Raw genomic sequence first — 7,026 nt, 5'->3', positions numbered from 1 at the left:
CCGTGTGTTTTGGGTCATTGTCATTTTGGAATAACCATCCACGAGACTTTTTCAATGCCCTGGCTGAGGGAAGGAGGTTCTCACCCAAGATATGACGGTACATGGCCCCGTCCATCGTCCCTTTTGATGCGGTGAAGTTCTCCTTTCCCCTTAGCAGAAAAACACCCCCGAAGCATAATGTCCTTTCCTCACAAGGCCCCCTTTATGCAGATATTCCTGCAGGGCCACAAAACACACAGGAGGAAGAGGAGGATTTCGGCAGCATGGATGTAGAGGACAGCATACAGTAGTCTTCAAGGGATGGTTTTGATTCCCCAGAAACCCCAGGAGTTGTACGTGGTTGGGGAGAGGTTGCTCCTGACAATGTCATCCTTAGTGATCCAGAGGACTCAAAAGCTCATGCCTCCTCCAACTTGCGTTGCATGGGCTCCCTGATTCTGCAAAGCCTGCAAAAGGACCTGAGGATTTGTGCTATCAAGGAGAGGGATGATTAGTGGTTGGCAACCATTCTTGATCCACAATACAAGGGTAAAGTTGCAGAGCTCATCCTGCCTTTGCAGAGGGAGCAAGAGGATGAAACATTTTGAGGAGACTTTGAAAAAAAATTTGTGTACCACCTTTCTAGACACTGGGAGGTCAACATTCTCTGGACATGTTTCTGAGGCATCGTTCAGCCAAAGGAGGAGCGGTGGAGAAGGCGGCCGGCTGACCGATGCCTTTAACCACCTTAGCGGTAATCCCGAGCGTGACTCGGGGTTGATTTTTCATTGCAGGAGCGGTAACCCCGAGTCACGCTCGGGGTGGATTGCAGAGAGCGCAGCGGTGTTCTCTTACCTTATCCTGGCGATCCAGCGATGATCTCTCATTGCTGCGACCGCCAGCCGAGAGTCCCGCCGCTCCTCCGTCCCTCCGTCGGTACGATCACTACCTAGTTCCGTTCCCTGCAGCAGCAATGCTGCATGGGAGCGGAACTAGGGAGGGAAATTCAAAAAAAAAAAAAAAAAAAACGTTGCACAAAACACACTTTATATTATATTATATTATATATATATATATATATATATATATATATATGTGTGTGTGTGTGTGTGTGTGTGTGTGTGTGTGTGTGTATATATATGTGTATGTGTATATATATATGTGTGTGTGTGTGTGTGTGTGTATATACACACACACACATCTATATATAATGCATGAATTATAATCTAATCAATAATATAATTTTATTATATTATATATTAAATAATAAAATAATATTTTTGATTCGATTATAATTCATGCGTTTGTGTTTCAAATTTATCACATCTGGGATGTCTACTAGAGTCTTGTTTTGGTCAGTTTTAAGTCAGTAATTACTAAGAATTATAGGCATATAATACATAACGCCAAATTTCCATGAAAAGAATTGTACCGCTTTTGGTATGTAATTCCAGACATAATCATACCGCCAGGGAGGTTAAACAGTTCTTTAGTCCTCAGCAGCACCCAGGGCTGTTCGGTTTAAGAAACCATCGGCAGTGTCTCCATCATGTGGTGCATGATTATCTAGGCACAAGAGCAGACTTGGGGACCTTTGCAGCTGAGCATCCACTGGTTTACTGGGTCTTGAGGATGGACCACTGGCCAGAACTTGCTCAATATACAATAGAACTACTGGCCTGTCCTGCTTCCAGCGTGCTTTTTTGAACGGATGTTCAGTGCTGCTGGAAATTTTGTGATAGATAAAAGTGTACGTCTGTCCACAGACTCAGTTGACCAGCTGACTTTTATCAAAATGAACCAGTCCTGGATCAACAAGAGCTATCAAGCCCCTGATGCTGATGTAACTGATTGAATTTGCTAGGGGTCTGCCATCCCTTGAAGACTGCATATGCTGCCTATCCTATTCCTCTACCTTGATTCTGCTAGCTTCCAGCAATTCTTTTGGTTTAGGTCACTACCAACCTCCAAGGCCTAATTTTTCTGCACTTGTATGACAGGTGCATACAATTTAAATGTCGTATGTCATTTTTAACAGCAGGCCCTGTCCCTGTGCCTTACTAACCGTGAGGGGTTATGGTGTTAGGCACCACCAACACCAAAGGCCCAAATAATTTTGCACCTGTAAGACAAGTACATGCTTTTTCAAATTTGTATGGAATTCTTACCAGCAGGTCCCGTTCCTGCACCCAGCAAGAGTATCTGTGAGGGCTTGGTTACGATGTTCAGGCACCACCACCAAAGGCCCAATTTTTGGCACCTGTATAGTACATTCAATTTCAAATTTGTATGGAATTCTTACCAACAGGTCCCATTCCTGCGCCCAGCAAGAGTAACTGCGAGGGCTTGGTTACGGTGTTCAGGTACCACCAACACCAAAGGCCCAATTTTTGGCACCTGTTTGACAAGTACATGTCATTTGAAATTTGTATGTATATTTGTATATGAAATTTATTGCTTTAGAAATGTCAGTATTGCTGCAGCAGGCTACATACATCGTAGAGATGCACTACTTTACAGGCACATTCAGGGGAACCCCCAGGCACAATGTTTGAAGGAATTTTTCATTTTTATAGTTTAACTTAACCTCCCTGGCGGTATGATTCTTTTGGATTTTAGGTGCTGAAAGCGGTACCATTATTTTAGGTGCTGAAAGCATGTAATTCTTGTGAATGAGCAGCCCAAACCAACTGTATACATTTATTATACATATTATATATATATATATATATATATGTATATGTATGTATGTATGTATATATATATTTTATATATATATATATATATATATATATACGTGTATATATATATATAATATGTGTGTGTGTGTGTGTGTATATATATATGTATATATATATATATATATATATATATATATATATATATATATATATAATGTATGTATGTATATATGTGTATATATATATATATATATATATATATATATATACGTGTATATATATATATATATATATATATATATATATATATATATATATATATATATATATATATATGTATATATATATATATATATATATATATATATATATATATATATATATATATATATACTGTGTATATATATATATGTATATATACATATATTTACATAAAAAGTACAGTAAAACTGCAGGAAAGGGCACTGGGGGGTAATGTAATGTGATTTTATTTTATTTTGAACGATATCAGTGTGTTTGGTGCATTTTACATTCGAATTTGCCGCCGGTTCCACCCCCCGGCGGACGTCACGTCGCCGGAGACGGAAGCCGGGGCTCGCAGACGATCGGGAGAGAGCTCCGCCGCCGCACACCGCTCGCAGTCTTCGCTGGATCCCGGAGAAAAGGTAAGTAAAACCTCCTCCAGCATCCAGCGATCTTCTTAGCGCTACCCCGAGTGTGACTCGGGGTTACCGCTTTTGGCACTAAAATCTTACCCCGAGTCACACTCGGGAATACCGCTAGGAAGGTTAAAGCCTTTAAGTTGATTTGTTTTTAAAAACTTTTTTTTCATTGCTACATGTTTCCCAGGTCAGTACCTAGATCCCCATACACTTTTTTGGGGCAATAACTTGCATTTAAGCCTTCAAAATGAGGCCTTTTGATTTTTCGAGGTTCGAGCCCCATAGACTTCAATGGGATTTGTTTGAACAAACTTTTCCTCTGTTCGCGGGATTCTGGTTCGAACTGAACCAGGGGGTGTTCGGCTCATCACTACCCATGAGGAGGGATAGGTCCAGAAAAGTTTTAAATTCGGAAACTGTGATACGTTTCCAAGCAAATTCTTTGGCAAGGGTCAAATTTGGATTTGCGGTGATGAATTGATCGGCATAAATATTGCTTTCGTCCACAATAGATCTGTAAAAAATAGCTCCTAATAATCAAGAGAAGTAATATTGGCTGTTTCCACCTGAATTCCGGGTCGGTCAGTGAATGGGGGAATTACCGGCGCTGCAGAAGTGGTAGGCTCCCAATCAAGATTTTCAAGAGTCTGTACATCTGTGGTCAGCTAGGACTTGAAGACGCTTCCGTTTTCTTATGCAAGCCATTTCCTCCAAATACTGTTAAACAAAATCTTAAGCTTTTAAGTAGTTCTCCAGCCTTAGTTCCATAAAGCATTGCAAATACATGTAAATGATTAACTTCTGCATAAAATCCATATTCAGAGAGATCAATATCCCATCAGTACCCCATGGTGGGAAGGGAAACACCTCAAGAAGGATGGGGATGCCCCACGGTGGACGGGGATGCGCCATGGTGGACGCATGCAAGGAAAGGTGAAGATACCAAACAGTTAGCAAGGACAACCCAAGGAGGGGGGGGGGGGAGATATATCACAGTGGGCAAGCTTTAAGGTGAATTGACCCTTGAAGACAGAAGCTTTTACCATTTTGGTCGTTTACCCAGCAGTCAGTCCCTGTTGGGCGCCTGCACTGGAAATCGGCCTGTGGGTACACCAACCCATGTAGATGTCTGCCTGGAGCTGCCAGCTTTATTATCTATAAAAAAAATAAAAATCTACTGCAAGGCAGATCATTGGCCCATCACAGAGTAGATTTAGATTTATTTATGCACCAACCATATGCAGCATGTTCCCAGTGGAAACCGAGGGCTGCTCTAGTAAATTACTTCCAGAGATAACAAAATGTATAGGGATATTTTGTAATGACCTGCTCTCTGCTTTATTCTGTTATAAGAACCACCCAGACCCACCAAGAACCAGATCAGCCGAGTATTCCTCTAATTACATGGCACATTGTGTGACCACAGACAGGCTGTCTATAAATTAGCAGCACTAGGGGTACCTGTATAAGAAAAGGCACCCACTGCTGTCCTCCACTTCACACCTTGTGACATGTGAGGTAATAATGGCACGTCTCTATCCTGACATGGATCTATGTCTATCTCTCAGTAATGAGGATCCGTGTTTGTAACTAATAATAATACAAGAGGACAGAAATAGGAAATGTACTCCTTTATTGATGAGGGTACTATAGAGGGTGGAGCCATGTTACAGCTCTGATGAAGGTACTATGGAGGGTGGAGCCATGTCACAGCTTGGGTGAAGGTATTATAGATGGCAGAGCCATGTCACCGCTCTGATGAAGGTACTAGAGAGGGCATAGCCATGTCACCGCTCTGATGGAGGTACTAGAGATGGCTGAGCTATGTCACAGCTGTAATGAAAGTACTATAGAGTGCGGAGCCATGTCACAGCTATGATGAAGGTACTAGAGATGGCAGAGCTATGTCACAGCTGTAATGAAGGTACTATAGAGTGCGGAGCCATGTCACAGCTCTGATGAAGGTACTAGAGAGGGCATAGCCATGTCACCGCTCTGATGGAGGTACTAGAGATGGCGGAGCTATGTCACAGCTGTAATGAAGGTACTATAGAGTGCGGAGCCATGTCACAGCTATGATGAAGGTACTATAGAGGGGGAAGCCATGTCACAGCCAGTGGTAATTTTGGCGACTAAAATATTTTCGTCTACTAATTTAACACTATTTTAGTATACTAAAATATGACTAAAACAATTCAGATGACTAAAATAAGACTAAAACTTAATCGAAAAATTTACATCAAAATTAACACTACTCTGCTGGCCATTTCTAAATCGGCAGCACAATTCTATCCAAAGCCTGTAATAACAGCACATTAGGTCTAAACACGTATTTTACCACTGAATAAGCAAAGGTATGGGGCATCTACTAAACTGCTGAAAGAGAAAAATTAAACAAAAATGCTTTTGTTTTATATATATTTTCTTAATATTTAATGTTGGTAATATATTCAGGCAATATGTGCAATAACAATACAGCAAATAGAGTTTACAGTTTTTGTATTTTAAAGTTGTGCTGTTTGTCAAAAAGCAATATTTTTGTTTTTATGAAACTTGGTTTTATTTATAAAGATGTTAATATGTTTGTAGTGTATGTTCAAACCTTAATATCATATATTAGAACATATTAGATTTTTACTCCAAGAGTGCACAGCTCTGATGAAGGTACTATAGAGGGTGGAGCCATGTCACGACTCTGATGAAGGTACTATAGAGGGTGGAGCCATGTCAAAGCTCTGGTGAAGGTACTATAGAGGGCGGAGCCATGTCACAGCTCTGATGAAGGTACTATAAATGGTGGGGCCATGTCACAGCTCTGATGAAGGTACGATAGAGGGGGAGCCATGTCACGTCTCTGATGAAGGTACTATAGAGGGGGAGCCATGTCACAGCTCTGGTGAAGGTACTATAGAGGGGGAGCCATGTCACTTCTCTGATGAAGGTACTATAGAGGGGGAGCCATGTCACGTCTCTGATGAAGGTACTATAGAGGGGGAGCCATGTCACAGCTCTGATGAAGGTACTATAAATGGTGGGGCCATGTCACAGCTCTGGTGAAGGTACTATAGAGGGGGAGCCATGTCGCGTCTCTGATGAAGGTACTATAGAGGGGGAGCCATGTCATGTCTCTGATGAAGGTACTATAGAGGGGGAGCCATGTCACAGCTCTGGTGAAGGTACTATAGAGGGGGAGCCATGTCATGTCTCTGATGAAGGTACTATAGAGGGGGAGCCATGTCACAGCTCTGATGAAGGTACTATAAATGGTGGGGCCATGTCACAGCTCTGATGAAGGTACTAAAGCGGGTGGAGCCATGTCACAGCTCTGGGGAAGGTACTATAGAGGGGGAGCCATGTCACGACTCTGATGAAGGTACTATAGAGGGGGGAGCCATGTCACAGCTCTGATGAAGGTACTATAAATGGTGGGGCCATGTCACAGCTCTGATGAAGGTACTAAAGAGGGTGGAGCCATGTCAGTTCTGGGGAAGGTACTATAGAGGGGGAGCCATGTCATGGCTCTGATGAAGGTACTAAAGAGGGTGGAGCCATGTCACAGCTCCGATGAAGGTATTATAGATGGCGGAGCCACGTTACAGCTCTGCGTGTGTCACACACAGTAAGATCTGGGAACAACAAGTCGTCTCCTTTTCATTTGGAATGTGAGGAGTCCCAGCAGCTATGATGGCTTATAACAAGAAATG

The sequence above is a fragment of the Pelophylax lessonae genome, assembly GCF_965119305.1.
Source record: "Pelophylax lessonae genome assembly, chromosome: 8".
Classification (NCBI taxonomy): Eukaryota; Metazoa; Chordata; class Amphibia; order Anura; family Ranidae; genus Pelophylax; species Pelophylax lessonae.
Note: the sequence above shows the minus strand (reverse complement) of the source record.